The 10489-nt window shown below is 41.4% G+C and overlaps 1 protein-coding gene across 14 annotated transcripts in view; it reads left to right on the top strand.

The window, feature by feature from the left end:
• LOC103727996 (protein transport protein Sec16B) overlaps positions 1 to 10489 on the top strand; it is a 68507-nt gene that overhangs the window by 14455 nt on the left and 43563 nt on the right. For 9 of the 14 annotated variants that reach the window (XM_029560188.1, XM_029560192.1, XM_008826118.3 and 6 more), the window contains one exon: positions 8683 to 8754. The gene's annotated coding sequence lies outside the window, so the exon portion shown is untranslated. Of the gene's footprint in view, positions 1 to 8682; positions 8755 to 9380; positions 10166 to 10489 lie in introns of those variants that run through there. The other 5 variants (XM_029560190.1, XM_029560193.1, XM_029560186.1 and 2 more) reach the window with 2 other exon arrangements.

The following is a 10489-nucleotide window of genomic DNA, read 5'->3' as shown; positions in this document are numbered from 1 at the left end:
TCAGGAGTTCCCACAGAGGCCCAAGTCAGATGAGGATCAGATGCTCTCAGGCTTTCTCCTAAGGTCTGGATCCCTCCAGGAAAGATTTTGGCCTCAGGAATTTGGGGGTTGGACTGATCTGGGAGCCAGGACAAGGAAAGATGTTGCTCTAGGGCAGCTGGTGGCTAGTGTCACCCAAAGATGCAAAGGAAGATGGGGTCAGGAAGCAGTCCCAAGGGCTCCTGGGGACTGCACTGAGTAGCTGGGTTGTTCTAGATGCAATGGATCAGGAAGAGGAAAGGTCAGCCCCTGCGTCCAGGAAAGAGGCTGGTGGGTCGGGCAGGCTCAGGGAATTAGAGGAAGGTGAGGGTGGGCCAGGCCCAGAGTGCCCCAAGGACTCCTAGGGACTGCACTGAGGAACTAGGTTGGTCTGGATGCAAAGGATCAGGAGGCAGTGGTGGTTCCCCAGGTGTCTGGGGTGCCAAGACTAGGAATGGAACAGGACCCAGGCTAGGAGGAGAGACAGGGCGGGGGGTGGGCGGTGTGGATATGAAAGGGCTGGGGGAGTCAAGGCGTGGAGGGCACGATTGACTTACACCCGAGAGATGCCTACGGGTCAGGAGAGAGGCCTGCAGGTCATGCGGGCCCAGGGAAGCAGAGGGAGGTGAATGTTTTTTGATTTCTTATTGATGCTCATTATGATTGGGGTGAATTGGAATCTCAGAGTAGTTTTAACTTGCATCTTCCTGATGGTGAATAGCCTTCAAAATTTTTCAGCCATTTGCATTTCTTAGCTTTTGAAAATTCTGTGTTCACTTCCATTGTGCATTTTTTTATTGTGTTATTTGTTTTCGTGATGTAGTTTTTTGTATATTCTGGATATTAATCCTCTTTTGGATAGCTGGCAAAGATTTTCTCCCATTCTGTGAACTGCTTTTCACATGATTAACAGCTTCTTTTGTTGCACAGATGCACAGAAGTTTTTAAAATTTGCAAAATTACATTTATTTATTTACAGTGTGTGTGTGTGTGTGTGTGTGTGTGTGTGTGTGTGTGTATTTCACAGTGCATGGTGGAGGTCAGAGGATAACCTGTGGGAGTTGGTTCTTTCTGTCCACCTTGTGGATCCTGGGGATCAAACTCAGATGTCATTGAACCATCTCTCATTGACCCTTTTCAGAAGCTTTTTAATTTCATGAGATCCCATTGTCAATTATTGGTTGCTAATGCTTTTAAATAGTGTGAATAACAGCCTTTTATTGAACACTTACTATGTGTAGGCACTTTTCTAAATACTTCTCTGAGCCAGGGGTGTCTAACCTTTTAACATTGTGATGTGATATGATTTACAGGTGTCTTGGGCCATATTCATAGCTATCCTGCGATGTAAGTGGCCTGCAATATGTGACCAGAAGTTTGGCCATGCCTGTTAAACTACGTGTGATGGTTTGAATGAGAATGTCCCCCACAGGCTCCAAGTATTTGGACATTTTGTCCTCAGTTGGTGGTGCTGTTTGGGGAGGTTTTAGAAGGTGTGGCTATGCTGGAGGAAGCATGTCACTGGGGGCAGGCTTAGAGAGTTCTTAAGTCTTGCTGGATCTCCAGGTTCTCTCTTGCTTCCTGTGCCTGCTTGAAGATGTGAGCGCTCTGCTTTCTGCTCCTGTTCCAGTCACCTCTTGCCACCATGCCTCCCCACCATGATGGAATGTAATTTCTCTGGAACTGTAAGTGCAAATCAACTGTCCCTTCTATAAGTTGTTTTGGTCAGTGTTTCTATCACAGGAACAGAAAGGTATCTAATATACCATACATTCAGTTATTCATCTAATTTTAATTAAGGATCAGGTACATGCCACAAACAGTACTTTTTCTCATTTATTCTGCCATAACCTTGGGAAGGTGTCTATTATTTCCCACTTCTTTAACCAAAGAGGACACTTCACCTGAGAGGTTAAGTAACTTATTTGGAGGTGTTGGAATGTAAATCTAATTAAGTAACTTGTTACTGGAGGTGTTGGAATGTAAATCTAATTCTGAGTGTAAAACTTGAACTTTCAATCACTGCAGGAGAACCAACTGATCAACTGTGTATGTAGATTGTCATATCTTGATAGAGTGAACAGAACTTGGGTGATAGAAAGGCAAAGATTTATTAAAACCCACTCCTGAGTGTAAAAGACACTTCTTTAGTGGTTTTCTATGGATCATTTCCTTTCTTCCAGATCACAGCCCTTTAAAGAAGCACTTTTAACATTTCATTTTAAAGATGAAGAATCTAGGGCTCATAAAAGTTGGGTGATTTTTCCAAAAGCACATGGCTGGGAAATAACAGAGTAAATAATTAAAGTTCACTTTCAATTCCCATTTTAAAAAAGCTTTATTTTGCCAGACGTGGTAGTGCATGCCTTTAATCCCAGCACTTGGGAGGCAGAGGCAGGCAGATCTTTGTGAGTCAGAGGCCAGCCTGGTCTACATAGTGAATTCCAGGACAGCTGGGGCTACAAAGAAACCCTGTCTCAAAAAGACAAGAAAAAAAAAAGCTTTATTTTATTATGTATGGCGTGTGTGTGTGTGTCTGTGTCTGTGTGTCTGTGTGTGTCTGTGTTTATGCACACATGTGTATGGGTGCCCATTCAGGCCAAAAGGGGGGCGACACTCCCTGGAGCTAGAGCTATAGGTGGTTATGAGTTGCCCAATGTGGATGCTAGAAACTGAACTTCAGACCACTGCAAGAACAGTAAGTATTCTTAACAGCTGAACCATTTTTCCAGCCTCATCAATTCCCATTCCTTTAGAATGTTGATACTCCCCAAAATGTTTAAGATGGGAGATTTGTTAAGTAAGGTTGGGGATATGTAACCTGGAGAAGAAGAGGCTGCTGAGCAATATGACATATTTCCTATCTTCAAACAGTTGAAATGAGAGTCTGAGTCACATCTGTGAGTCATCCATCAGAAAGGACATCTGGGCTCTGAAATACTGAGGTGTACTTCCATGAGATTCCCAAGGACCTACTTTCCCCAAAGAACAAACAGTATGTGTCCCAGGAAAACCAAGACAGCACTAGACTCCTGGGGACCCTACATACACAGTTAATGAGTTGGTACAGTGCAGTGGTTGAGAGATCAAGGTCTTATATAACACAATTTCAACCAGCACTAGATATTTTGTAGAGTTCTGAATTTGTAAACAAGAGCTTTACAGGAATGGAGACCTTGGCTTGAGCCTTGCTGGCATAGACATGGCTTCACCTGCAGGACTGGATTCCTTCCAGAGGCTCTTTCCAGCTCATTGGTTCTGTGTGCCTGAATGTCTGCTCTTGTTCAAAATATGTCTCTCAAACTTTCCTACCAAGTGTCAGGGGAAATGATTTCTGGAGGTACAGAGTATGGTGTTTGTGCATCTGTCTCATAGCCATGTGAAATTTCTTTGATGTCTCATACTTGTCTTAAAAATGAATTAGAATTTGAACTTCACTCCAGAATATTTATATAGATTTTAAATTAAAATATTATTTAAAATAGCTTATGAAGAAAAAGTTATGCTTATCTCTGGCCTGTTTCTGGAGCAGCCGTACCTTGTCTGAGAAGCACTGGACTACACTTTCTTAAGGTTGCTAATGCTGGTGCTCTCACCTTAATCCATTCACTTCTTTTCTATATAGACAAGGGGCACTGTTTCTCTATTTTCTCTGTGACATGGATCAATGGGACTCTGCATTAAGTGTCAAGGGGAAGCTATGGACTTTACTGTGGTAATGGATATTTAATCCTTTACTGATGATGTGTGCAGAGTACTTTAGGGGTCACTTTCTAATATATCTAGGGAAAAGATAATTATTAACATGGATCGATCATTTACCATATGTCAATAATTTTGTGTGTTTTCAATCTGACTTTGCTCTTTATCAGAATTCTGTGAGGTAGAATGTTCTATGATCATCCCATTTTTACAGACAAGGAAAAAGAGATATAGACTAATTTGCCCAAGTTCACATGGCCTGCAGATGGTAGAGTAGGGATTCATGTTCAAAAGTCTTATTCCAAGACAGGGAGAGATGTTCTATCCTTCTGGGGAATTTACAGCCTTTAGCCTATAGCAGGGAGTGTACTCTGGGAGTATTCAAGCCCTTTATTTCACTTAGCTGTTATCCTCTGCCTCTTGGTGCTTGATGTGGAGCCAGAGGTCACAGTAGCATCCATCCGTCAGGAGACATGAATGAAATGGGAGGGGCGAAGGGAAGAGAAGTAAGGCCTTCCTCCGTCCTAAGGCTGTCAAGGAAGTACGAAGTCCTTCCTGAATGATAGGCTGTTCTTCTAGTTCTTGGTGGAAGACCTGGATGCAGAAGAGCAGGTTTGTGGGAAGCCAGGTAGGTGACACTTAAAGGAATGCATTGTCTGGTCTCATTTATAAGGTTCTTTGGTCTGGTAGAAGTCAAGATTGTGCCAAACCTTTGCTTCTTAGGCTTCAATAAGTCCCAGGACTGGCAGTGGTGGCTCACAATGCTCATGCCAGGTTAATTGTTTCTGGCACAGGCACCATTTTTTCCTGGCACTTCATGTCCTGGTAGTTGGAACTGTTGATCAGCACATTGCTCTGCCCCTTGCTTGACATCCAGTTTACCAGAAGGAAAAGACATGAGCTGAGGCCACAAGATCCTTATTTCTAGGTTGGCTTTGGTGTTGACTTTGCTGGAGTCAGGAGGCCACCCTCCATGAGTCCTTTATCCCTTGATTCATTCTTGGAGTCAGAGATGGTGAGATGTTTGTTTACTATAAAGAGCCACAATGCCTCAGATATTACTGCAAGTACAGTATGGAAACTATCCAGTCTTCCCTACTTGGACTGAGTTTAAAAAATTATTATTGAAATTTAGCAGTTTTCTTTCACTGTCATATTGGAATGTGCCTCTCAGTTATAGCTAATGACCTCAGTTTAAAAAGATATGCAGATAATTTGTGTCTGTTTTTCATTTGCATCCTGTATAACACAATTTATCTACTCTTTGGCTACCTCCCTTAAATGGCCTCAACGTTCTCTTTTATTTTTATTAAAGCACTCTTTCAAAGTGTAATTCAATATTCATGATGAAAACAATTGAATAAAATCATAGTGTAAGCTGTTGCTCTTCTACATTTAAGGAATTTATAAATAAAACTTAATTGAGCTGTCATCATACGCCAGGCATGTTGTTAGACACTGCAGATACAGTATGGAACCAAGCACAGAAAGTGATGTCCCTATGGAGGTGAAAGCTGGTGTAGTTGTCCAGTAATGGACCATTTCATTCACTTTCTGCTTGAGGCTATGTTCCTACTTGAAGCTCACTCATGGTTTCCACACAGGCCATTGCAAGTCTCTTAATGTTTCTTGAGTGCTTTTTAGAGGTAGCCAGTGAAACTTAGCATTCTCTTCCATAAAGAATTCTTTATCTTGGGTTCTACAAGTGTAAACTTGTCTCCAATTATGTCCATCTTCCCCTTCTTGATCACTTTCTCAGAGGAGTATGAGTCCCTCCTCTTAAAGAGGTTCAAATGTTTGTTCCTTTATCCTGGAACCCACGTCTCTTCTGTGATTTGTTCCCTCAGTACCTGCAGTTCTTTTCAGTGTCTGCACCCCCCACTATAAACTAGTATATTTGTTTTGTCTTGTCCACTCTAAACAGATTCTTCAAACCTCATCTTATTTATAGCCCCAGCCCCATTTCTACACACAAGTTATGCTTTCTGTCTTCTTTTCTTTGCTTTCCATTTTCTATTTCTTTCATCTGTTGCTTTTCTCAATGTTCCTCCTAAATTTCGCATTGTTGACTGCTCTCCTAGTTTGAAGCCATCGCCTCCTCTGCATTCTGGGAACTGACCTCTCCCAGTTCTCAGAATATTTATCTGGTACTTCCTTCTTACCTGTCCCAGGCTCCTTTTGCTGTGTCCAGCTCTTAGACATTGGTGTTTTTCTGGCTTCCTTCAGCAGACTTGTTTCTAATCCTCAGCTTTTCTTGGGCATACTACCCATGCCTATGACTTGAGCCACCATATTGCTCCTCTTAATACTCTATCTTGGGCTCCAGTCCATCACAGCCAATTCCTTGTTGGCTATACTAACTTGTGTCCCACTGACTTTATCATCTTTCCTACCAAATAGGCACACACACACACACACATACCACACACACACACACACACACACACACACACACAAATATATATTAGCACTATCTCATCTCTGGATATTGTCCTTGACTTCTCTTCATATTCTCCAATCAACTGAGCATCACTTCATGTTGATTCTATTCCTTAAAATATGTAGTACTTGCCTACGTTGCACATATTCTTTCTTATTGTATAATGTGTGTATATTTCTACTTGCCCCCTCTTCAGTTTTTCCAAAGCTGCTCTAGTTCAGACATTTATTTTCTTGCTTGTTTGTCAAATAGCCTTGAATACTAATCCTCTTTCTTTTTGTCCTATGCTTTACTCTATGCTTCCTTTCACTAAAAAGTTCAGTGCAGCATCTGTTTAACACCTGCATATGCCACTGTCTGCTGTGTCACTGGATTGAAAGCTTCTTTAGGGCAGGAATCATATACTATTTTTATATGGACTCCAATGCATGTGAGAAGGTTGGGTATCCAGTAGGTGTTCAACACGCACTTGCTTTGTGAATGAATGGTTCAAACTGTGCTGAGAACAGCAGACTTGATACAGTTAATCAACCCGGGAAACTTTGGGGGAATCATTTGCCTACTTAGTAACTTGGGTGCCTGATTAGTTGCCAATCTGACAACTCACCTGGATATAATACTGATTAAAACATCGATTTTTTTATCCTTTCAAATAATATATAACTTATTGTAGAAAAATTAGATAACAGGAATAAGCAAGAAAATGAAATAAAATCATGTAAACCATGGAGATAACACAGCTAACATGTTGACATGGAGCTTCTCAGTCTGCTTTCTAAACTTTAAATTTTAGTAAAGGAAGAAGGTCAAGCCTGGGGGAACGTCTCATCTGCTGAGTTGTTTCTTACAAGGCTAATCAGTCTGTAGGTCACAGTACTTGGGCATTCATGGCAAGCCTGACCTGGACCTGGGTGGGCATTTATATGCATTAGCTCTAGCTGATGGCTGGAGATTTATCAATGTTATTAGCAGTGATGAAACTTTTGTTAAACACAGTTCAACCCAGGTTAGTGTCTTAGCTAGCTCAAGCTGCTATAAAGAATTTAACACATTTGGTGGCTTAAAACAAAATACATTTATTTCTCACATTTCTAGAGCCTGGGAGTTCCAAAATCAGTTTAAGGGGACTCTCTGGGATCCTTGCATAAGGGCACTAATCCCACTCACAAAAGTTCTATTTATATATTGTTTACTTTACAGGGGCCTCACCCTCTAACTCCATCACAGTAGGAGTTAGGATTTCAACTTGCCAATTTTTGGAGAAAATAACATTTAGTTTATATACCAGTAGTTACTCCTGGTGATGTGAGACCCTAGACAGTAACCTGGCCTTTGGAAAGGAGGACAGAGAGTAGGAACTGAAATTCACACAAATTATTAAACTCCCAAGGCTCTTTTTGGTTTGGTATCTGGGATGCAGAGCAAGAATCAGGTATGAGGCCAGGGCACTGGGGCAGAAACAGTGTAAAGAAAGTAACTGTTACAGCATGAGGGAGTCTATAGGTTCATGAAAGTGAATTGTAAACAGAGCCAAGAGTGGTGACAAGACTAATTCTGTTCACCTCCTGGTAGGAACTGAGCTCTGAAAGCAGGGTTGAGCTGGATAAATTTGGTCTAGAAACCAAGAATTGAGCTACTGGGATGAAAGACTTGGTAACTGTAGATATCCGAGGCTGGAGAAATCAGGGATTGAGAAATCCCAAATGCTCTGGGGTGATGTGATCCCACCACAATCTATTTCATTCTGTGACCCATTTAAATTGTTGTATGCCATGAGTCTATATAAAATAATTAAAGCTAATTAAAATTAATTTTGGTTGGTGAGTGTTTGAGGAATTTTATAATAACTCTTGAGATAATTAGAGAAGCTTTGGGATGTCACAAAAGGAGCATTTGGACTAACTGGGCTAGATGTTTAAACTAGAAATATGCAGCAGAGGCAAGTAACAGAATGACAGCCCTGTAATGGAACCAACACAGAATTAAGAACTAAGAGTTTTGACTTGAATTCAGTACATTAGTAAACTTGTTTTCTGAAAAACAAACAAACAAACAAACAAACACCAATATTCTGGTATAGCATTCACTAGCTTCTGTGGTGTAAACACTACCAGTATGGTGAATTTAAAATTACTCATGATTTAATGGCCTGCTCCCACAATTCTTGAATATTTAATAATCAGCTTTTGTCAGTCCCATGCAAGGAAGCTATAGCACATATGTTTCTCATTGGGCTTCTACTTAGCTTTGTAATCTTACATAAATTACTATTCTGTGGTTCTTAGTTTTAGCATTAAAAAAATAGAAATTGCTCAAATAATCTCTATGATCCTTTTCAAAGTTATCATCGCAGTAATGGAGCTGATGTTATAAGGTAGGTCTAATACCATCTTACAAGCCAAAAGTGTTATGTCAGGGTTTTATGACTATTATTGTAATGTATCAGACCATAATTTGATATAGTCTGTATGATAATTAACAATGTACTGATTCCTGCTGTCAATGTATGTGTCCTTCTCCAGCACCTCTTCCCAGAGAGATTAAAAGCTTCAATGCAACTACTAGAAAACCAGACTTCATGGCCCAGCAGTGAGGTAAGAAAACATCACCACAGTCTGAGAATTTTATGCTGTCTTGCTAGGTGCTAGAGTCAGGTGAGAGGTAGACAGAAAGTCTTAAGGCTTAGATACATCTCTTATCTAACTATGAAACCAACAACAGTGGTTTTCCCCAGACTAGGAAGTGCATGGGAGGCTAATTTGCTCTAAGCTGTTTGAAGGCATGAATGGTGTCTTTCATATTTATGTATGGCAAATGCTGGCACATTACAGGAACTCAGTCAAGAGTTTGTTGAGCCAGGCCTGGTGGCAAAGGCCTGCAATCTTAGTTACTCAAGAGGCTGAGGTAGGAGGACAGCAAGTTTAAGGCCCACCTTGTTTATAGAATGAATTCAAGGCCAACCTGGGCACCTTAGTGAGAACCTGTCTCAAAACACAGAAAAGTAGACTGAAGATACAGCTCCAATGGTAGGTGGAGCTGTTACTTAGCACGCGTAAATGCTGGGTTCAATCCTTAGTGTGGCGAAACAAGCAAGTCTGTTGAAATAATAAACCATTGGGCCTTTCTAGAGCAAGATGTGAAATTTAAAATGTGCATTCTAAAAGAGAAATGAACTGCTCTGTTTAATAAAGTGAAGAAATGTAGTTTTCAAATGTGAGGAATTACTTTCTTGTTATAATAGAAAGCTTTTCAGCGCCTTCAGTTCAATCTTGGGACTTGAAATCTTCCTTCAGTGAGATAACAGAATCGATTATACGACAAGAATCCAGTGAGGGGAAGCATGAACGAGCAAAACTCACACCAGGCAATCCAGTGTTTATTATTATTTTATTGTATTATTTATTGACTGCCTCAGTCAGTGCAATCAGCTCAAACCTTTCGAAGAGAAAAGACTGTGCCTGCTTTTAGCGTGCCCTTGTTTGTACAGCCGTTTATTTATTACATTCTCTTGTTGTGGTGACCCTCAGCAGTCAAGTATCATAGGAAGAGAAACGGACTTAAGTTGAGTGACAGAGTTAGCCAGTGACAGAGCCAGGAGTCCACACCCCAAAGGCAGTGCTCTGCCCTGCAGACCAGGCTGCCTCAGGGCATTCTGGGCTTCCTCTCCTTGGTGTCCCTCTTCCGTGTTTGCACTTGTATTCTCATAGGATTGGAGCTTGCTCAGTCCAGGACCAAGCTAACAGAAACACCAGTCCTTGACCAGGTTCTGAGTAAATACGCCAAGTCAGGTCTGCTCCCGCCTACCGTAGCTGCACTGTACTTTGCCCTAATGAATCAGCTCCATGGAGGCCCAGCAGTTGTAAAGGTAACTAACTGGCTATAGATTTGAGAGCCAGGTGAGTCTTGGTAGATGTGGCACCTGGACTTTGTCAGGTTCTAAGAGGACGTACTCTGGGGCAGGTCCCTGGAGCCACACTAAAAGAAGGTGGAGAGCCATCAGAACAGGTGTGTGTGGGTGCTGGCACCTTTCTTTCTCTTCTTTGAATTGGGTTTGCTGTGCTGTCAGAATGGGAAAAGCACTATTGTCTTTGCTGGGTTGAGGGGTCACTTGTGTGGATGCAAGGATGTGATTGTCATCATAGAATTCCTTCATATTGAGAATCTTAGGGGTATGAAATTGGGTATCTTAAATTATAAAGTGAAATCTTACCTACTGGAGTTGGTGACTCTGGGTGACAGAATGATGTGCTATCAATGAAGAGATTGAGTATTGTGCCTTTGTAGTTGGGGCCAGGATGCTTAGTGAAAATATCCAAGGACAAGGTAAAT

The sequence above is a fragment of the Nannospalax galili genome, unplaced genomic scaffold (assembly GCF_000622305.1).
Source record: "Nannospalax galili isolate Female #2095 unplaced genomic scaffold, S.galili_v1.0 scaffold429, whole genome shotgun sequence".
NCBI classification, from domain to species: Eukaryota; Metazoa; Chordata; class Mammalia; order Rodentia; family Spalacidae; genus Nannospalax; species Nannospalax galili.
The sequence above is the reverse complement of the archived record's forward strand: the minus strand, read 5'-3'. Positions and strand labels throughout refer to the sequence as shown.